Raw genomic sequence first — 23721 nt, 5'->3', positions numbered from 1 at the left:
AAAAAAGAGTTTAAGAAGATAAAAAGATATTAGTCAGGGTTTTCCAGAGAAATATAATCAATAGGATATATATGTATGTATGCATGTTAGCCAAAAACATACACATACATATGTGTGTATATATGTCTGTCTGTATCTATCTGAGAGAGAGATATATTTTAAGGAATTAGTTCATATGATTGTGGGACTAACAAGTGTAAAATCTGCAAGGAAGGCTATCAAGCTGGGGATTTTGGCAGGAGGTGAAAATGCCAACTTGACTCTGAAGGTGAGAGGAAGAATTCTTTCCTCTTTGGAGACTTATTTTTTTTCTTAGAGCTTTCAGGTGATAGATGAAACTCACACACATTACAGAGGGTAATGTATGTTACTCAAAGTCTACAGATTTAAATGTTAATCATATCTTAAAATACTTTCTCAAAACATCTAAACCCATTTTTGACTAAGCAACTGAACGTATAGCCTAGTGAGGTTGACACATAAAATTAACAATCACAACAAGAGACAAGGGATATTCCTTTTAAAGGACAGGGCATTTAAAAGAAGACATGAAAGAAGTGAAGAAAGTGAGCCTTCAGAATACCTGGAAGAAGCTTCCCAGCAAAGGAAAAAGTCTGTACAGAGGCCCTGAGGCAGGAGTAGCAGGCAGTGTCAAAGAACAACCCAGAGGATTTCTACTATGGCTTGAGTGCAGTGAGCCAGGGAGAGGGAATATAAGATCAAGGAGCAGTAAGGGGCTGTTTCGTCTTTTAAGAACTTTGCTGTTTCTTTTAAGCACAAGGGAAAACCTGTAGAGTTTTGAACAATCAACTGCATGATGTGACTCAAGAATAAAGAAGTTCATTTTGGCTGTTATGTGAGGAATAGACTACTAGGAGGCAAAAGGGTAAGCTGGAAATATATTGAATATCATAATTGTGGATTGGGATGCCATGGTGACAGTGTGGTTAATGAGAAATGGTTAAATTCTGGACATATTTGGAAAGTAGCAACAGATTTGCTGATATTTGGGTAAAGGTTGTAAAAGAATCCTACATAATAAAAGCCTAATATGCTAAGTGTCGGTCATCTGGTCATCCGTTCAACCAATCAAAGTGCAATATTCTAATGATATGCTAAGGCAGCTCAACCACTAGCTATGACGTGCACTGACCACCAGAGGGCAGACGCTCTGACCAGTAGGTTAGCTTGCTGCTGGGGTCCGGCCGATCAGGACTGAGCAAGACAGGCTGGACACACCCTGGAGCCCTACCACAGTCCCTTCCCAGCTGGCCAACCTCCCGTATCCCTCCCTGGCCCCGATTGTACACCAGTGGTGTCCCTTGGCCTGGCCTGCGCCCTCTCTCAATCCCGGACCCCTCAGGGGATATTGGAGAGCCGGTTTCAGCCGGATCCCACAGGCCAGGCCAAGGGACCCCACTGGTGCACGAATTCGTACACTGGGCCTCTAGTTAGATAAATAAAAAATGTTTCTAAAAATTTATCCTTAGCAATGAAATAAATGGTTTTGCCACTTACTGAGATGAGGGACACTGAAAAGGAGTCTATGGAGTCAAGATTTCAGCTTGGAACATGGTAACTTTAAGATGCCTAGGAGATATCCACATTGAGAAATCAAGTAGGTAGTTGGATATAAAAAGTCTTGGGAAAAGCAGAGGTGAATTTGGCAGTCATGGAAAATATAGAGGTAAAAAGACATTTGTAATGGATGGAATCATCTAAGAACTGAAATTATTTTCCCCTAAAATGTGATCATATTTAAACTGGAACTTAAAGAATGAACAGTGTGATTTGTCAGGTGAGGATGGAGAAATAAGGGAGAATGGGCAGAATGTTAGACACATTCTTATATTAATTTGTATAACTGTTAAACAATCATGGATTTGGAAATTATCCCTATTTTACAGGTAAGGAAAAGCAGTTTGCTTAATGTCCACAATATTTTGTCTGAACTATAAATGCAGACTCCAAAGATAATTTTGGAAGCACTTCCATTGTACAATGTTACACTGCTGACCTCAAGGACTTTATAGTATGGCTGTTAACTATATGAAATATTTTATATGAATTATGAAATATTAATAGGCATATATTTCATGAAACACTCTACTTTCATAAAAACATGAAACCATAGATAATTGAGCAATCAATATCCATAGCTTTTCTACATTTTTTATATAAAAGTGAGAATCAGACAGGCACTAGTATTATTTTACACATGAATTTCATATTTTGTATTCTGAAACATTGATGTTCTTCTTTAAAGGCTATGTAAGAGACCAGCTCCATAACCCCATTATTTGAACATTTTCACCCAATTTTCAAAGACTTTTATAACATAACTGTTGACCATATGTTTCTTCCATAAGTTTGATGATGGTTTAAAATAAACAGAACACATACATCTAAGGGAAGTAAAAAATGATCTACAGCCTAAGTGACCTAAAAATAATATATAATACCTAGCACCAGGATGAAAACATTTATGATGTCAGTGAACAAATGATTAATCACTTAATCACACGTAAGTTAGTAAGTATTTTAGTGGTAAGACATTTAAGTTTTAATTAGTTTTCACTTATTGAATGTGAGGCTGTTTGAAGGTACTAAGATACGACAAGGCCTGTTTTAGTATTCCATTAATACACAACTCAGCAACTCAAATATCTCCAAGCACTTAAATCAGGTATTAATTAAACAATAAAACATAACCCAGAGCAACTGAAGGCTATTACATTCTTTTTGTGCCTTAAACTTTGGAATCAGATGTGGGAAATAAGTAATGAAGAGTAATTCAAAGTACTATTAAATAAAGGCAGATTAAGGGCACTACTAAAGAGAAAATTATGTAGATGATTATTTCATTTGCCTTTATCTATTTACAAATGTTGACCCCAAACACATATGTAGGAGTATTTTTCCCCTTTTTAAAAATATGGGGTGAAATCACATAACATAAAATCAACCACTTTTAAACATTTAAAAATGTTTTCAATACAGATAACATACAATATTGTATTAGTTGTAGTTGTACACCCAGGGATTAGACATTATATAACTTCTAAGTGATCATCCTGCTAAATCTCATACCCATCTGACACCATACATAGTTTTTAGAATATTACTGGCTATATTTCCTATGCAGTACTTTACATCCCACATGATTATTCTGTAACTACCAATTTGTACTTCTAATCCAGGGGTGGGCAAACTTTTTGACTCGAGGGCCACAATGGGTTCTTAAACTGGACCGGAGGGCCGGAACAAAAGCATGGATGGAGTGTTTGTGTGAACTAATATAAATTCAAAGTAAACATCATTACATAAAAGGGTACAGTCTTTTTTTTTTTTTAGTTTTATTCATTTCAAACGGGCTGGATCCGGCCCACGGGCCGTAGTTTGCCCACGGCTGTTCTAATCCCTTCATCACCTTTTTCGCCTAACCCAACAAACCCCTCTCATCTGGCAACTGTCAAAATGTTCTCTGTCTATCTATCTATCTATCTATCTATCTATCTATCTATCTATCTATCTATCTATCATCTATATACTAGAGGCCCGATGCATGAAGATTCATGCAAGAATGGGCCTTCCTTCCCCTGGCTGCTGGCACTGCCTTCACTCTGGCCCAGAGCCACCTTTCTGCCTTTGTTCTGGCCCAGAGCTGCCTTTTCGCCTTCCCCACTGCCCAGAGGCCCGGAGCAGCTTGGGCAGTGCAGAATGCCTGCATCCCACCCTGCCCCCACCGCTCGGGACCTGCATATGCAAATTAACCCACCATCTTTGTTGGGTTAATTTGCATACTCACTCCTGATTGGCTGGTGGGTGTCACAATGGTATGGTCAATTTGTGTCTTTCTCTTTTATTAGTGTGTGTGTGTGTGTGTGTGTGTGTGTTTGTGTGTGTGTGTGTGTATCTTTCTGCAATGCTGGTTTAATTATTTTGATTTTTAGATTCAATTGTTGATACATATACATTTATTGCCATTTTATTGTTCACACTTTTGATCTTTTTTTTTCCCTTTTCTCCTTAAAGAATACCCTTTAAGTTTTCTTATAATAACTGGTTTGGTGGTTATGAACTCCTTTAACCTTTACTTATCTGGGAAAGTCTTTATCATTCCTTTGAATTAAATGATAGCTTTGCTGGGTAGATTAATCTTGGGTATAGGTCCTTGCTTTTCATCACTTTGAATATTTCTTGCCACTTCCTTCTGGCCTGAAATGTTTCTGCTGACAGTCTTATGAGTGCTCCCTTGTAGGTAACTAACAGCTTTTCTCTTGTTGCTTTTATGATTCCCTTTGTCTTTAAATGTTTGCATTTTAATTTTGATGTGTCTTGGTGTTGGCATTTTTGTGTTCATCTTTTCTGGGACTCTGCATTTCCCAGACTTGTAGGTGTAGGTCTATTTTCTTTACCAGGTTAGGGAAGTTTTCTGTCATTATTTTTTCAAATAGGTTTTCAATTTCTTGCTCTCTCTCTTCTCTTCCCGGCATCCCCATTTTGCAAATATTGGCCCTGAAAGTGCAAAGAGATGGATTCTACCAACAACCTCGGGAAGCTTTACCAGTTGTGACTATGATGGAGACTATAGCTCCAACTGGCACTGGGGTTGCAGGCTTCTGAGATCCTAAGCAGAGTACCTAAGTACGCTGTGCCTGAACTTCTGCCCCAATGACATGAATCCGAAATATGACAACTGCTCATGTTTCATGAGAATTACTTTCTGGACCACTAGGCTTATTTTAAAAACTCTTGAAAGTTTTACAAAAGTGTAATAAAATTCATCTGTTACTGAAATAGGGACATCTATATATGCATAACAGAATAATATTTTTAAAGATGTTAACCTATGTTCTTTTTGTCTTTCTTGCCATTTTCACATTTCTCTTTTCCCCTTTCAAGCACATAGATCATTTTACTGAGATCCATTCCAATACAAAAAGATGTGGTGAAATAGAAAGCAAAAAAATATGTGTTTGGCAGGGGTGTCACAAAAGCTTCCTTCTCTTGAAGTATTTAGAGGGTTTAAGGCATAACAATTACTTAGGAAAGACATCATGAAAACACAGGGAAGGTGTAGAGAAAGGAAACTGCATATTTCTCAGTTGTATATTGTTCCCTGGCCCATTCATTACAGGCTGAAAAAAACAACCTACAGGTCTGAGAGAGGGAGGGTAGATAGAAGCAAAGGGACACAATGGTCCTTGTCCTCTCTCCTAGGTTATTGCTGGGCAGGAGGTAGGATACCAGAGTTTAAATGGGTGCATAATGTGTATTGGCTTATGGTCTTTAGGCAGCCTTGAAGACACTAACATGTTTCACATGCTTTTGAAGTTGCAGAAATGCTGTTCTGTCTCTTGCTATTACATAGAAGTAACCTAGAGAGTTTCAGTGCTGTAAGAATCAGGGGAGAGGACATCAGCATCATGAATTCAATTGAAATCAAAACCATTTCTTCACTTTGGCATTATAAATGACCTCAAAATATGTAAACACCCTAAGTGAAAGGCAGGACATCCTAGAGTATATTTATTTTTCAAAAAATAATAAGAACCTATTAGTGTTAAGTGCAGTACTAATAGTTGAGGACATAGCAGATAAAATTAAGTTCTTGTCTTTATGAAGCTCCCAGTCATGTGTGTGTATGTGTGTGTGTGTGTGTGTGTGTGTGTGTGTGTGTATGTTTGTGTCTGTAAGGCAGTTAATAAATAAATAAAGTGTAAGTACATAGTATGTAAGATTGTGGTAAGTGCTATTGAGAAATGAAAAGCATAGTAAGGAGATAGCAATAGAGATTAACTCTCCCTGGAATTTCAGACTCATCAGTCCAACCCCTACTTAATATCGCCACATAGTGCTTAATTGATATTTCAAACTATTTATAGTTAAACAGAATTTGAGATTCCCTTCCTACCCCGGGATTTTCTATCTCAGTAAGTGGCCCTGTCATCAAGCCAAAAATCAAAATATTATCCATGACTTCTCTCTTGTCAATCCATCAACAAGTCTCACTGAGTCTACTGTTAAGTATACCCCAAATATGTCAACTTCTTTCCATCTCTACCACCCTAGCCAATACCATCATCATCTCATTCAACCCAGTTGTCTATTCTTTCTTCTTTGACCTAAATTCTAGTCTTCCCATAGCATCTCCAGTGATCTTTAAATAATATCAATCACCTTTCTCACTCAGTCCACCAACCCCACTCCTCATGGAAACCATCAGTTTGTTCTAGGTATCTATGAGTCTGTTTCTGTTTTTTTTTTTTTTGTTTGTTTGTTTGTTTATATTGTGTGGAAAGGTAAAGGGATTGAGAAGTATAGAATATTGGTTACAAAACAGTCATGGGGATGTAAAGTACAGCATAGGAAATTTAGTTAATATTCTAAGGACTATCTATGGGGCCAGTTGAATACTGAAAATATCAGGTGGAACACTTTCCTTTCTTCCTACTTCTCTTCCTCTCTATTTTTACAAAAAATATATTCATCCTCCCGAGATTAAGGTCTGTGCTCTTAACTCAACCCTTTCTGACTCCGTAGCAATTTGCTCTTTCAATCACTGCAGCCCTAATTCCCTCCTCTTCCCCTTTCTCTCTCCCTCTAAGGATCTCAAAAAAATCAAATTAAATCCAAATATCAACAATGAATAAAACCCAAATTGTCCCAACCCCAAATATCATCTTGTTTCCTTCCAAACCTCTCTGTCTATCACTCCCCCATCTGCTCTCTATTCTAGTATTTTTTTTTGCCCACCTATTACTCACTTCTCAATACATCATTTTTTTCTACTTACATCACACCAGAAATATATTTTTGCCAAGGTTACCAAGAATCTCTCCATTATTTTATTCCATGGAAATTTATTGGTCTATCTTCTTTGATCCAATAGCAACATTTGACATTTATTCTATCCTTTCTCTCTGGTTGTTATATCTTCTCTGCCTGAAATTCTCCATCTTTTTTGTGGGATTCTTTCCTCTGGTTAGCATTTAGGTACTTAACTCTTCCCATCCTTTACATTTTTATTTTATATGTTTATATAGTCTCAAGATTCCATTTCTAAGATATTCTTATTCCTTATAAATTTATTTCTTACCACAGACTTATATATCCAATTATTTTCTGGGAAATCTAGCATTGCTGAAAGCATCTTGGCTCCTTTCATTCCTTCAGCTTAATATCCAATCGCTTTGTGCACTTAACCTCCTGTAAATCTCTTTCATATGTTATCTTTTCCACCCCTTGTGAACCACTTGTCATCCTCCTAATTTCCTTCTGCTTCTAGTCTCTCCTCCTCCTGACCTTTAATTATGCACATGATAATCTATTAAAATTGTCAATATCAGCATTTTGCTTCCATACTTGCGATTTGTCAAAATTTCTTGATAAATTTTATATTTATATTGTTTCTTATGTCTGAAGTTTTGTATGACACTATTCTGTGCCAATAATTTACTTGTACTCATTTCTTTGAGTTAATGATTAAAATATGGGAAAATTCTAATGCACTAAACTTAATAATGTTTCTATAAGTTTTCCCCATATTTTGAAATAAAATGAATGCATTTAATTAGTATTGTGCAATCATCATAATTTGAAGATAAAAAACTTTAAGGCATGGATCATACACCAAATAAATCCCATCTATGCTGTTCAGAAGATAAATATATTGCTGTCAAAAGTGAAATACAATAGCATGAAAAAATAATAATATTATATATTTTATTTCTAAGAATAATAAGTAGTACTAGTAAGTATCATTTTGAGATTCAGAGCACTACAAAATAACAGGAAAATAAAATATCCTTTAGAATTTGCCCACACATATTTATTTTGAATTTTCTAATATTTGAGAAGATTCTCACTGATCCTTGCCAAATGTCATCATAGGACATTTCAAAGATATATGAGTTTTCATTATCATATAACCAGGGATTTTTCTGAATAAATATTTTTTTGAAAAATACTTGTTAGACAATCTGTACAAAAATATTCAAAGGCCTAACTACTCTTACATAAAGGATGTGTGTTCCATCTAAGCCACCAATGTAAATCAAAATTGTCATAACTCAGGTTACCTCAGTTTTATTTATAAAGGAATAAATCTCTCCACATAAACACATATCATTAGCCTGGAAAGGTTCATAACACTATTCCAAATTAATGAATCTGAAAGAACTACACACATAAGGTCTAGAATCTGTGTATTTATTTTTCTACTGGAAATAAATTACTGGGAAAAGCTCTAACATTGTCTACTTATTTTATAATCCCCCCAAGGCTGCAAAGTCCTTTGTAGTAAAAACTGAAATTATTTATATAACACTTTTTGAAGTTTACAGACCTGGCTCACGTGTATTATACCACTTGATGCTCCCTTCAGCCCTAGTGATAACATACACAGGACTTACTTTGCAACTTTATAATTAACAGTCAGAAGATGAAATGAGACAATGACTTGCCCCAAATTATGTAGCTGTAGAGTGAAAGAGTCAAGACTTAAACCAAACCTTACAAGAGCCATCTTATATTCTTTCCACTTTTCATATTTTAGCCTGGTGAAAGTATATGAAACTGTGTATGACAAACCTGTACAAAAGTGGAATTTTGTGTGGAACCTGGATTCTAGACAGTTTTACTTCCATTGAGACATCAACCTCAACTTTGAAAAGCATTTTAGAAAAAGACAGAGATATTTAACTTTTGATAAGAAAAATAGGTGATACCCATTTTTCAAAGCAGATTCAAAAGACTCATGAAAGCAGTTAAAGCAACGTAACTGGTGAAGATCTTCACATGATTCTTGGAGGGACTGCTGGCATATTGTTTCCTTATGAAAGAATGATTAGGGAATAAAATATGTTGATCAAAGAGAATGGTAGCTGATCAAAGAGGGCCCTGTCAAAAGACATATGGGGAAAAACATACCTAGTTAATAGGATTTTTATAATCAATATTTTAGTAAAATTCTCCTTAGAATATAAATATTTTTATTTTACCTTGTTTTTCATTATTTTGATTGTCACTAAGTTAAAAAAAAATTCTTGCCCTAACTGGTTTGGCTCAGTGGATAGAGCATCGGCCTGCAGACTGAAGGGTCCCAAGTTCGATTCCGGTCAAGGGCATGTACCTTGGTTGCGAGCACATCCTCAGTAGGGGGTGTGCAGGAGGCAGCTGATCAATGTTTCTCTCTCATCGATGTTTCTAACTCTCTCTCCCTCTCCCTTCCTCTCTGTAGAAAATCAATAAAATATATATTTTTAAAAAATTCTTGATAGATTATAGCAGTGGTTCTCAATCTTCTGGCCCTTTAAATATAGTTCCTCATGTTGTGACCCAACCATAAAATTATTTTTGTTGCTACTTCATAACTGTAATGTTGCTACTGTTATGAATCGTAATGTAAATATCTGATATGCAGGATGGTCTTAGGCAACCCCTGTGAAAGGGTTGTTCGACCCCCAAAGGGGTCGTGACCCACAGGTTGAGAACCACTGGACTATAAGGATATCCTATATAATAAAAGCCTAATATGCTAAGTGTCCAGTTGTCCATTCAACCAATCAAAGCATAATATGCTAATGATATGCTAAAGCCGCTCAATTGCTCGCCATGACGTGCACTGATTTTCAGGGGGCAGACAGTCGACCAGTCTACTAGTTGGAGCATCTCCAGGGGGCAGATGCTCCAACTGGTAGGTTAGCTTGCTGCTGGGGTCAGGCCAATAGGGACTGAGTGAGGCAGGCCGGACATGCCCTGGAGCCCTCCCGTGGTCCCTCCCTGTCCCTCCCTGGCTGGCCAACCTCCTGCGTTCCTCCCTACCCGGATCATGCACTAGTGGGGTCCCTCGGCCTGGCCTGCACCCTCTTGCAATCTGGAACCCCTCAGGGGATGTCGGAGAGCCAGTTTCAGCCTGATCCCGCAGACCAGGCCAAGGGACCCCACTGGTGCCTCTAGTAACAAATAAAGAACTATTTAACACTTGAAATGATAAGCTAGAAACATTCATATATTGGATATAATAAGTGATCATAGATATAAATTAGATAATCTAATAAAGATATCTAATTCCTCTGCACTGCAGGAATTTTACTTTGGAAATTTTAGAAAATTTAAACTATACCTCTAGAAAACTAATATTCACTAATTACAACTTCCTGAGGAAAAGGGAATGCTTGATTTTTAGTTGTTGATTACTGCTTCTCTCTCCAGCTTTCTGTGCTACAATGTAGACTCCCTGCTTGACTGAGCTCATTGAGAGTAAGGGCTGAATGCTCCTACCATGTAATACAGGTACCTGTTACTGACACACAGAAGATACTTCAATAGGTATTTTCAATGAGAATAAATTCAAATGTGTGATGTAAACTTTGACTTTCTGGGAGAGATGATATGGAGCCTGAATATGGTAGTTCCATATCCAGCCTATTTATTGATAGCACATATAACGTGTACAAATAAATTATAATGATTTTTTAAAACAACGAGAGTAACATATTTACTGGTAGAAAACAAAATGTCCAAAAACAAAGAAATTATTCTATATAACTCAATAACATTATAGCATAATATATTTTAGCAAACTGTTTCTAAAAAAAATTTAAAATATCTTTAACTATGCAGGGTCATAAACACAATAGTGCCTATTAGTATTAGCTGTTATAAAATCATCTTTGAATAGCAATAAAGTTGCATCAGATATAGCATGGAAGTAACTTTACAAACAAAGATACATTTGCATCTATTTTATTAAATGAAATTTACCATTTTCAATACTGATAATTTGTTGAATAAAAATATGAATTTGAGGATGTTGAAAATATATGAATTATTTCTGAAAACATCATGTTAAGTAATTGAGTTTATAATAAATTCTACATAAAATCCAGCTAACCTAATTTTTCAAATTGCTTGAAATTGCAGATGAAGATATTAACAATTCTTTTATTAAAGAATAAAGTGGCCATAATACCCAAGGCAATATGCTGATTAAAGCAGGTGCAATGGAAGATAACCCATAAGCTTCATAATTCCTTGGATAATAGATTGGTGATTCACTGTAATGTGCGTATTAAGCAATATGGAAAATTGGGTCAAATTAGACAGTGAGATAGAGTTGTTCATATATGTCATGGCTTGCCATGGAGATAATAAAAGTGACATTTCTTAACCTAAGTCTCTAGAGATAAGATACTTGGCATCAAATTAGTCAGTTACCTAACCTTTTGGAAAATTTATGGGTGTGATCATTAAAAGAAAATTGCCTTAAAATGTGCAATTATGATATACAGTAAAATTATAGGGGACAAATTTTCTGTCTAATAGTAAATTGAAACCCTGCCTTGTTGAAGAAATGAGAGTTTAGAAAAAGGCACTTTATGGTTATTTGCATAAAATAATGTACCTAACTCATACTCATGATGGCTGTTCTGTATGGCCCTAAAGCACTCTAACATTTATGGGAGAACAAGTCCTCAGAGGGCCATTGTAAGATTCAAATAATTGGTAGTATCAATCAGCTTTTCTGAAATGGAAATATTTAATTTTTTTCATAAGGCAAAACACTTATTTTGTTTTGATAAGATGACAGGAAATAAAAGCTTAATTACATAGAGTGATTCTATGTTGGCTATTAATTAAGGTCACACTCAGGGAAACTTGAAAGCAGTTCTGAGCAACTTCTGAGATTTGGAACTTCCTACTCAAATACAACTGCATAATGACACTTCTTTTCTTTAGTCACTAAATTTAGCTAAAGTTGGTGGGCCTTAAATATAAATCTGATTGATGTAATCAGTTTAAATTTTGGTTACTGCCATGTTAGAAATGTATTCATCTGATTATCTTTTTGATACATATGTTTAGATGACTGGGGAGCCCAGCTCATGTAGGCCTTTCTAAATTCAATAAGAGTCCAATTCCCAAACAGTGTTGACCTTATATATACAGAGGATTTGATACTATCATGTTTGGACATCCTGAGGCACCCAGATAGTCTCCCAGGCAGGGGTACTGAAGGTATCTTTGATGAGAACAGAAATCATTTGCATTATGTTAAATGGAAAATGATTCACCTTTTTGGGGACCTTCAGGATGCTTGAATCACGTCATCTTACTATGCCTAGTTTCCTGCACCCTCAGGCCAGTAACTTCCTTGCTCTTGACTTATCTTTCTCAGTGATTCTGACTTGAACCCACATGGGAATCATCTGCAGGGCTTGTTGAAGTATAGATTGCTGGGCCTCATCACAGAGTATTAGTTCAAGAATTTACATTTCTAATGAGCTCCCAGGTGATACTAATGCAAACTTTGAGAGCCATTGTTCTTCCGTGGCTAACCTGAAGTAGCTTTTCATTCATTCATATAGTCCCCAGTTATTTTTTAATATATTATCCATTAAATTATATAAAATATAGATATCTATATAATAAAGAGCTAATATGCAAATAGTTGTCACACCCTCGTGTACTTGTGCCCTCGTTCCCTCACGCCAGGGCCAGGGGACCTGAGGCTGTGACCCCCACCTGGCTCCAGGCTGGGGGACCTGAGGCTGCACCCCCCACCTGGTGGGGCTTGACGGGGGTTGGGACGGCTGGGTCTGGGTCTTACGCCATTTTGAGGCACACGTGGGTGGGCAGGGACTTGACTTTGGGTCCTGCAGCGTGCCCCAAACTCTGACAGGAGGAAGATTTTCATATACATTTTACTAATATTCTTTCATCTCTGACACTTCTATTATAGAGAAAGGGCAAATAGAAATATTAAAATATTTCTTCTAATTAATTCCCTTTTAATGTGCATGAATTTCGTGCACCAGGCCACTAGTATTTACAATAAATGTCTAGAACCATGCACTCTGTAAGGAACATTAAATAACAACAGATCTTATGCTCTTCTTCTTTCCAATTGCCCCATGCCTTCCTGCTGCTCTAAATTCCAACACAGTGATTCCTCTCTCCAGATCCTCTAATCCTTGGGGGAAACACAACTTTAAAATTGTTCCTTTACCCAATTCTTAATTGCTTTCATATAATTTCCATTTGCTTTATGCAGGTGATCTCATTTGTGTGGCATGAAGAATGCAATGTACTTAAACTAATACATGCTAATGCTTGAGACTTGGTGTGAATGTTCATGTTTTAAAAAGATGCCTTTGAGATAGCATCAACTTCAAAATCCATGACAATATGAAGTGAAAATTGTCATGTAGTTATGATGTGTTTTTTCCCTCATATCTCCTATCTTTGCACCCACCTCATTAGCACTGCAAATGATTCATCTAGATACAGAGCTCTGGGCAAGATGAATTGGTTTGGAGCTACTTGAAATATTTAGTAACTTTGTAGAAACCAAATACAATTTCTGTTTTAAATAGTGTGTCTGCATATTCCTTCAATCAAACATTGAAAAGTTATAAAACTTTTGTGATAACCAATAACTCTACCTAAACATCTGTTTTTATTGGCAATGTTCCAATAAGATATTTCTGTTTTTATAAGGTGAAACTATTATCCATTACATGGCCATAGAAGTCCATGGTTCAGGTAATTGCATGATAGTTTTCCCATCAGAGGTATAATGAGTTCATCTCTCCTATATAAATTTACTTCCTAGATTTTTAAATGGTAAAATAGCATAATATATTTAATAGAAGTGATTCTAAAATCATTGCTAGTCTGAGGACTAATATGAGAAAGACAACATTGGCCTACTGCAGCAAGGAAGGGAGGAAAATATGTAAGCAATTAAAAAGGTACTAAGGAATAGAGAGCAAAGGAGTTGGAAATTGTGTTGAATGTTTGTGGCGACAATCTGGAGGAATTCATAATTATGAATCATGGACTTCTGAGCTGTTGTTGCTGAGGCCGCCTTGTTGACTCTTCCTCCTTTATTTCCTTTTTTACTTCTCCTCTTTATTATCTTTAATCTCTTCCTTCTCACTCTCTTCATCTTCTTAAATTTGCTTTTAATTTGGTTGTTCTTTATTTTGACTCTGCCCCCTGAAATCTATGTATTCATCAATTACCGACTTTATTTGCTGATTTGATGGTTTCAGCTAACATAAACAATTGAAAATAACTGTACATTTAGTCAAAATTTCACTTTATGACAAATTCCTTTATAATCTGATTTACACACAAAAATAGGTTACTGTCTGTCCCTAAAGGTAAAACCCTGGACAAGACACTGAGGACTCCTCTGGGTCTTACTTTCATCCCTTAGCAAATAGTTGAGTTAAATAATTTCCAGCCCTAAAGCTTATTTTCTACATTTTCTAATTCTATATGATTATTTCTAAGGGAACTTTTTACTACAAATTGCTAGTCCATGTAGAACTAACAACTACTTATTTTTATTTTTAAAAAATATATTTTTATTGATTTCACAAAGGAAGGGAGAAGAAAGAGAGAAACATCAGTGAGCGAGAATCATTGATTGGCTGTCTCCCATACACCCCTAAATAGGGACCGAGCCTGCAACTGGGCACGTGCCCTGACTGGGAATCGAACTATGACCTCCTGGTTCACAGGTCAACACTCAACAACTGAGCCACATTGGCTGGGCAACAACTACTTATTTTATTGGGGGAGTAAACTTAGGGAGAGAATGAGAAGTATTTTCAATGGAGAAATGACATGACATTTATTGTGAGAGTAAAACTGCTGAGTTGTGATGCCTCGCATATTTTCTATCCCATATATATATATTTGCAAAATATTTTCCTCAGTTATAATTAAAGTTTTTATCTTGTGCTGACTGCAGTATTCTATAAATGTTGTTTTTATTGTTGTTTTCCCAGCACTAGCATTTCGGGCCTTTTATTTTATTTTATTTTTACAATTGGATACTCCAGTATAAACTGGAAATGTTGTAAACAGAACCAGCCATGCAGGCAGTATGTAAGAGCTTTTTCTGGTAAAAATCTCAAACAATGTACTCAGTCCATTTACATTCTCTCACTGAAGCTTATAAAACAAGATAGGAAAGGCAGATGTTCACATTTGCTCAGGCAGAGGTCAGAAACAACTTTCAGAGGGAATTTGAAGCTTAGGCAAAATTCCAAACACATAAAAGCACATCCATTTTAAAACCAGTAAAAATGAACTGTTACTTGGGATAGCAGATGGCAATGTTTTATGAACTATTTTGTAACATTATAGAATTCCCAGCATCTACTAAAATTCAGCTTCATGAATAGCATTAAAGAAGCTCTGCTGTTTTTCCACATGGTATTTTTACGTGAAATGCTATATAGTGAACTTAAAAAGAATTTCTTAAGATGTGAAAGGATTGCTAATGCACACAATGGCAGGTGAGCACCAGGTCAGCGTGATGCGAGCCAAGGACATTTTTCCATGCTTGGAAAACACCATGATATTTAAGTTACTATATTTCCGTTTTAAAGGAATTTGTAACTAAAATGTGTAAAGTTAGATAAATATCAGTTTATATTAGAACATATACACTGAGTGGCCAGATTATTATGACCAGCCAGATTATTATGACCACCCCATCAGTACTTCATTGGGCCACCTTTTGCCTTCATTACTGCAGCGATTCTTCTTGGCATTGACTCCACGAGATGTTGAAAGGTGATGCGAGGAATCGACACCATGCCTGATGAATAATACTGTCCAGTTCTGTGAGATTTGATGGTTGTGGAAGCAGCTGCCTGATGGCTCTTTGAACTTTGTCCCACAAATGCTCAATTGGATTGAGATCTGGTGATTGTGGGGGCCACCTAAGCAAGGTAAAGTCTCCCTCATGTTCTTGAAACCACTCCTGCACAATACAAGCACCATGGCATGGCGCATTGTCTTGTTGGAAGAAGCCATCTCCATTGGGATACGCCATCAACATGATAGGATGAACTTAATCAGCAATGATACTTAGGTATGTTGTGCTATTCAGACATTTATAATGATCTGGCCCTCTAGCAACTTCAGTGCAAAATTATAGCTAATTTGCCTACAAAGGTCAGGTGGTCATAATAATCTGGCCACTCAGTGTGTGTGTGTGTGTGTATCCTTCCCTGAGGACATGCTTCTATCAATTGTTTTTTTTTTAGAAAGAGGAAAGGAGAGGGGGAGAGATTAAAAAAAGGCATAAATGTGAGAGTGAAATATCAATTGGCTGACCACCCACCTCCCTACCCTCATGTGCCCTGACCAGAAACCTGGGTATGTGCTTTGACCTGGAATGGAACCTGTGACCTTCCGGTGTATGGGAGGATCCTCCAATCAACTGAGCCATACTAAGCCAGGGCTAGAATATAACCTTTTAATGCATATTTAGCCAATTAGCACCTAATCCTATATGATTATTGCTAAGGAAACATTTACTACAAATTGCTAGTCCATGTGGATCGAACAACTACTTATTTTATTGTGGAAATAAACTTAGTAAGAGAATGAGAAGTCTTTTCAATGGAGAAAACACATTTATTGGAGAGTAAAACTTCTGAGTTGTGATACCTAAGATATTTGTGTATTTCCTCTTCATGTTTTTGCCAAATAGTAAGGAATGGGATGAAGAATTCAGAGGATAAGTCTGAAAGTCTTTGAAGATTTTCTTCAGTAGTTGGACATAAGAAACAGCAGCAGCAGGGATGTTCTATTAAATTTAATGCAACCAGAAACCAGAAAGGAAGGGAATTGGGGCTTATGACTTTGAAGACTGTATGTAAGTTTGAGTGGCAAAAGGTACAAATTTTAAAATAAAAATTAACATTACTTGATTCTTATTTTCTCAAAAGTTAAGTAAAAAACAATTATGTTATTAAGGTAACTTTTAATAAATTGATTTGTCAGAGATACTAGAATTATAAAGAATTCTGATAGTTTTCAATAATAGAAATATTAATTCAATAATTTTATATAGAATTTGGTTTCATATACAGATCAACCTATTTTACAGTAAAACTTTAGGTTTGTTATATTTATAGCATTGCAACTGCCATATCCTATCTAATAAAGAGGGAATACGCTAATTGACCCTCACACTGTCACAAAGATGGCAGCGCCCACAGTCAATAAGGAGGGAATATGCTAATTGACTGCCACACCCTCAAAGATGGCAGCGCCCACAGCCAAAAGATGGCAGTGCCCAGTCCCCTCAGCCCCGCCAGGGTGGCAGGCACGCAGCAAGGCCCGGTCTACCCCCAGGCAGGTAGGGCCTTGCTGCGTGCCTGCCTCTGGAGACCCCCAGTGCCCTCAGCCCCCCAGCTGCCCAGGGCCAACCTGAGGCACAGGCAAGCCTCAGATGTTGGCTGCCCAGCCACCCAGGACCACCCATGGCTCAGGTAACCAGGGCCAGCCAAGGCTTGTGTTGCTGGCAGTGGCAGCAGCAGAGATGTGATGGGGGTGTCACCTTCCCCTGATCACCGGGTTGCTTCCTGCCCCTGAGAGCTCCCGGACTGTGACGGGGGGCAGGCCGGGCTGAGGGACCCCTCCCTCCAGTGCATGATTTTCATGCACCAGGCCTCTAGTTCTAATATATTGATCAATGTTTCATAAGTTATATGTAGACAGGTTGCTACATATTTACCAAAAGACTTATCACAACCATATTTAATAATTTTGAATGAGTGCTGCTTTTTACCACTAAGTGACCAATTAATAGGAAAAATACAATTTTTCTCCATCTTTTAACTTCCTGCCCAACTGAATATCTAAGAATCTTAAAAGTTATCAATTATCTTTTTTTTTTTTTATTGTTTACTGTATTACATATGCCTCCTTTTTCCCCTGAATTGACCCCTCCATGGCCACGCCCACCCATCAGGACAAGCCCCCACCGCCTCAGTGTGCATGTCTATTGGTTATGCTAATATGCATGCATACAAGTCCTTTGGTTGACCTCTGACCCCCTCACCCTCACCCTCCTCTGCCTTCCCTCTGAAATTGGACTGTCTGTTTGGTGTTTCTCTGTCTCTGGATCTATTTTTGTTCATCAGTTTATGTTGTTCATTATATTCCACAAATGAGTGAGAACATGTGATATTTATCTTTCTCTGACTGGCTTATTTCACTTGGCATAATGCTCTCCAGGTCCTAAGACCATCAACTCACACAATACACAAAAATAAACTCAAAATGGATAAAAGAATTAGACATAAGATGGGAAACCATAAAAATCTTAGAAGCCTCCATAGGCAGCAAAATATCAGACATACGTCATAGAAATATCTTTACTGATACAGCTCCTAGGTCAATGGAAACTAAGGAGAAAATAAACAAATGGGACTACATCTTTTAAAAACGCAGAGTCATAGTTAATATTTGTGATAAAGAATCAGCAGTAAAACAATTTTTTATTTATTTATTTTATAACAGATAAGAGAATAGGCATTGCACGTAATTATTATAGTTTATTCTCACAAACACCCCCAGGAAGAACATGATTATTTGCATTTTAGAGCTAAGATTGGCAGCTTGACTAAGATCATATGGGTAGTAAGTTTTGAGGCCAGAATTTGAACTCAGTACTGCCTAACTGCAAATTCCATGTTCCTTTGATCATATCATTTGGACTGCCACAGTACACAACCAGTGAACACCATTCATTTGCATTAGCTGCAATAAAATTTCTCTGAAATTTTGATACCTCCTGAAATGTTATATAAAACCATTTTCCCCCAAGAACACTCATTTTATTGTGATAAAATCTATGTTGATAAGTATACCAAGGGAACCTAGCTCTTAGATATATCAGGTCATTTCCAAGGTTTACCTGATGGTAGCTCAACCTTACTCTTAGCCCTCTGTCCATGTGGAAGTAGACTCTTGAACCTGTGATTGCAAACTTCTGTCATTAGTGACAGAAAATGCCACACCATCTCCCAACACTCCGGGTTAAAGAGCGAAACACTGAAGGAACATAGCAATAGCTAAATTTTATTGCTAAGACATTTCTTCATATAAGTAATATGCCCCTCAGCTTTCAATGGGAAATCCATCAAAACTCAAAAAGGGTAGAGAATCAGTTCAAATGCAGCTGAATTATTCACTAAGCTTCAAGCAATTGTTTCTATGCTCAAAATCAAGAAATAGCTTTGGAAGACTTGAAGAATTCACAATAAATGTATTTTTAAAAGGAGCCCAGGAAAAAGCAAAGCTGACTAAATAATAAAGTGGGAATAGTTTTGGGTTTTTTTTTTTGCCCTCTGAAGGGATTAATTCAGAGCTAGTAATTGACCTGAAAGTGGTGCTCTAGTATCTCTAACATTTAAGTGAAACTTCTTGAATTGTTTTCTTAATAGGTTATTCTACATGTTCTTAGAACAAGATCAGAGAAAACTACATGAACAAATATTTATTAAGGTGACACTTTAAAGATAGTGAAGTTCCAAATGTATGTAACACACAGTCCATCTCTCCCTACACAAATTTACTTCCTAGATTTTTAAATGGTAAAATAGCATAATATGTTTAATGGAAGTGATTCTAAAATCATTGCTAGATTGATGTTCTCTAAGTCAGTAATGTCCACCTTTTTTCAAAGTGCCTGCTGTGTCCTATCCCACTCAGAAAAAAATTCCACATCTTCACGTAGCCGCACATGATAGGGTCAGTTTCTCTCCTTGGCCTCAGTGTCCGCCCTCCTTCACACTCATTCAGATTTGGCTGTATTTCCTGCTGTACTTGACCAGACACACATGCTCCTACTTTAGAGCCTTTGAAATGACAGTTCTCTCTGCTTTAAACCTCTTCCCCTCAGTTATTTTCATGTCTTACTATTTCACTGTTTCTCTGCTCAGTTACCTTATCAGTGATATGGTCCTGGCTACCCTATTTAAACTAACACTCCCCCTCATAACTCTGTATTGCCTTATGCTAGTTTGTAGATTAATATTCACTTTTCCATCATACTGGGAAAACTGTATTCCCCATTCCTGGGCTTTTTCACTCATTTAGGCTAAAATGATATAAGTTGAATTTTCAATAGACGGCATGGTTCACCCTGATCTCTTGCACTTCTGACATTGCCATGTGAAGCACATGTCCCATAGCCTGTGGATTCCAAGAGTTGGGTGAGAGAAATGTGGAGCCCGGTCCTCCAAGCCCAACCTTCGTAGTCAAGTCCAGCCTACTTAAACCACACTCCAGTCTGCAGGCCCATGAAGAGTGAGCCCAGCTGAAATCTGCTCAGCCACCTGCAAAGCTCAGCTGATCTCCAGCAGAATCTGGACAGTTGAGGCAAATAAATGTTTATTGCTGTAGGGCACTGATTTTAGTGATTCTCAATATAGTATTTTTGTGACGTCTAACTGATACATTCTAAATTTTATAGTACATTTATTATTACACATATTATACATTTAATTCTTTACTTGCTTATTGTAATGTGCATCTTCCATAATATATACTTCTTAGAAGAGAGACTTATTCTGTTTGTTGCTATCCTCTCACCACCAAGAATGGAAGTTGGAATTTAGTTGTCTCTCAACAAATATTGTGGAATTGTCTACTATATGTTATTGCAATTATCTGAAATGCACAGGAACAAAGGAGATACATTTTTAAAAAAGAAATGTACTTTATGCTTTCATGGAAATTATAAACTAAATATTTTAAAATATGTATATTTATATTTACTTATATACAATATTATATCATTTAAGTATAATTAATTTAGAACCCCAACGTTATATTTATAATTTTACCTCCAGTGGCATCAACAAAACTTTTGTTACAAGAAAAATATTTTCACTGACAGCATTTCCTATAAAATGACATGAAACTAATCATCTTTATTTTAATCATCCTATTAAAATAAACTATCCGTATGCATAATTGGCCTAATGTGATATATTTTATAATTCAATTATCTCTTTTCTTATTCTTTTCAGAGCTCTGCCAATCAACTAACTCTACAATCTTCTCCTGTTCTTGCCTCCCATTCTTTCTTAGCTATCAGATGATGATTTAGTATTTGCAGAGCTCTACAGCAGGTAATTAGAGTTAGTGAAAGGTATGAAACAACATGGTAAAGTCTTTAGGGAACAGGGTAGAGATATAAGCAAGCAAATATGACCCTCTGCAACTTAATCCAGCGTATATCAACACCTAAGTTCATACCACTCTCCTGCTCATGAAGAAATCTTCATGTTTTCTAAATGTCCTTTCTTTTTTCTTTACACCTCTTCTTTTTGCCTGTGCTATTTGTTATGTCTTCCTAGATAACAACACAACACTTCTTCAGTTGGAAAGAATTTATTACTTTTACAAAATAATTAAAAGTGTTACCCAGCCAACATTTGTTGATTTATTGATGATAGCCATTCTGACAGGTATAAGGTGACATCTCATTGTGGTTTAATTTGTATTTCTCTGATGACTAGTCATTATGAGCATCCTTTCCTATGTCTACTGGTCATCAATATGTACTCTTTGAAGAAGTTTCTACTCAGGTCCTTTGTTCTATTCTTAATTAGATTATTTGTTTTTGGTATTGAGTTTTTATAAGTTTCTTATAAATTTTAAGTATTAAGCCTTTATCAGATATGTCAGCAAATACTATGTTCTCACATTTACTGGGTTGTCTTTTCATTTTGTTGATGTCAAGTATACCTAAAACCTGTATAATTTTATTAACCAATGTCACCCCAATAGATTCAATAAAGAAAATATTACTTAGAAAGCATACTCTCACTTTCATGATCTTTATGGTTGTATCCTCTAAATTTCTGCTTTAAATATTATGTGAATATATATTTTGGGAGAAAGGCATTGTTTTGGGCCATTATTCTAGTTAGATTTTCAAAACAAAATGTTGACTCCCAGATTGAATATATTATTCACTAGAATATAAGACCTTTAAAGACAGAAGTTCTTTCCTTTTTGTTTATCACTAGTCTAAAATGTAGGGATTTAGAAAACATTTATTGAAAGTAGAAAGGATTAGTTAGATAATCATTTAGCTGTGAATCATGAGCTCTATATGGAGTAGAAGAAATCGTATTAAATAAACTATTTTATTGGCTCAAAGTAGAGCTTATGTTGAGTTGGCACATTCAGGTTAAACCTCAAAAGAGGCAGAATTTGAAAAGGGCCCAGAGGGTGGGCATAAATATCCTATTAGGATTCCACAACTAGCCAAATTACATGGAGAAGAAAATAACAATTCAAAAAAGTTTTGGGTCTGGAACAGAGTTTGAATGCCCGGGTGAGTCAGTCCATAGATGTGGAGGGCTGATGGGTGCTCTTTTAAAACAAGGTGCATTCATTTTGAAAACTTATCAGCTTTGTTCATTGTGAAGACATAGAAGGCCTTCTTTTAAGTTAAATTACATGAGAGCTGCATTTTTGGATATGTAAACACCACTGGTAGTCTTCCCAATGCTTCTTTTGACATTTTAAAATTTTTCATTTTTAGACTCTGACAGTCACCTCAGCATTTTTTTTTTCATGAGACTGACATACTGTCCCACTTACCAACAGCGCTGTGATTTATCAGCTTAATGACAGGAAATCATTTGGTAGCCCAGCTCTATTTTGCTTAAACAATGACCTGTAACTTTAATCTGATGCTTTTCAAGATTCTTTGCTTTTCCATATAAGACCAATTAAATTGAAGCATTTCAAAGTCATATTTGAGCATTTAAAATGAACATTTCTCTCAAAAAGTTAAAAAAATAAAATATTTATTTAAAAATAATAAAAATTATTTCAATAATATAGTTATTAAAGCAATGGACTTAGGCTACCCGAGAACAATTTTTAGAATAAATGTAGTGATAGAGAAATGCACAAACCCAATTTTATTTATTAATATAACATGTATAGATAATAGGATGAGAATTATATTAGTTATACTTTTTATAACAGATTTCTCATAAATCTTCACATCTACTTCTTAGCATAATATTATTATAGTTAAATCTACTAAACAATTATACAAATGAAATTATACTAAGAACTCTTATAAACTACTGAATTTAGGAAAAAACATGCATCTTTAAAGTATTTATTTCAATACAGGATATGTTACTTATTGCCCTATTTCAATAAGAATAAAAGAGGAACTAATCACTGCCAATTCTGCTGATTATGTGAAATATACATTTTTTTCTATCACTTAATTGATGATGGGAAATGTGGCAGTTTTATGGGAGAAGCAACACACATACAAACACAATCATGGAAGCACAGACACGCATATCAAATCACAGAGAAATGTTATACTTTTAGATATGTTATATTATTAATGTGATGAGAGTTGTCATGTGAATTAAAATTATTTACTTTAAGTTTAAAAAAAATATCCAAAACTTTTATTTGTATACAATGGCATGGAATTTCATAAAAGCATGTAAAAAAATAATCTCAGCCTTTAGTTATGAACATTTTTATTGAAATTTCACAAAATAACCTTCCTGTCAAGCAACCAGTGCAGTATGTGCAGTAACTGATAGTTATCAGGCTTCCCTTGCATTTTATGTATAATTCAAAGCTTATTCTTAAGTCATTTGGAAGAGAAATATGCTCATATAGTGAAGTGGTACATATACTGGGAAAGACTGAAAAGTAAATCCACCATAAGTATCTTTTAAAATGTGCATAGCCTAGGAGCAAAATAAGTGCTTCTATTTATGCAGTCATTCCACAAGAATTTATCGATTACCCTACTATCTGCCATGACCTCTCATATAAACTTGATTAATAAATGACTGATGCCCTTAAGTAACTTTAAATGATTGCAGTATGTGAGGA

Source organism: Myotis lucifugus, unplaced genomic scaffold (assembly GCF_000147115.1).
Source record: "Myotis lucifugus unplaced genomic scaffold, Myoluc2.0 scaffold_120, whole genome shotgun sequence".
NCBI classification, from domain to species: Eukaryota; Metazoa; Chordata; class Mammalia; order Chiroptera; family Vespertilionidae; genus Myotis; species Myotis lucifugus.
This window is presented reverse-complemented; position numbering follows the sequence as displayed.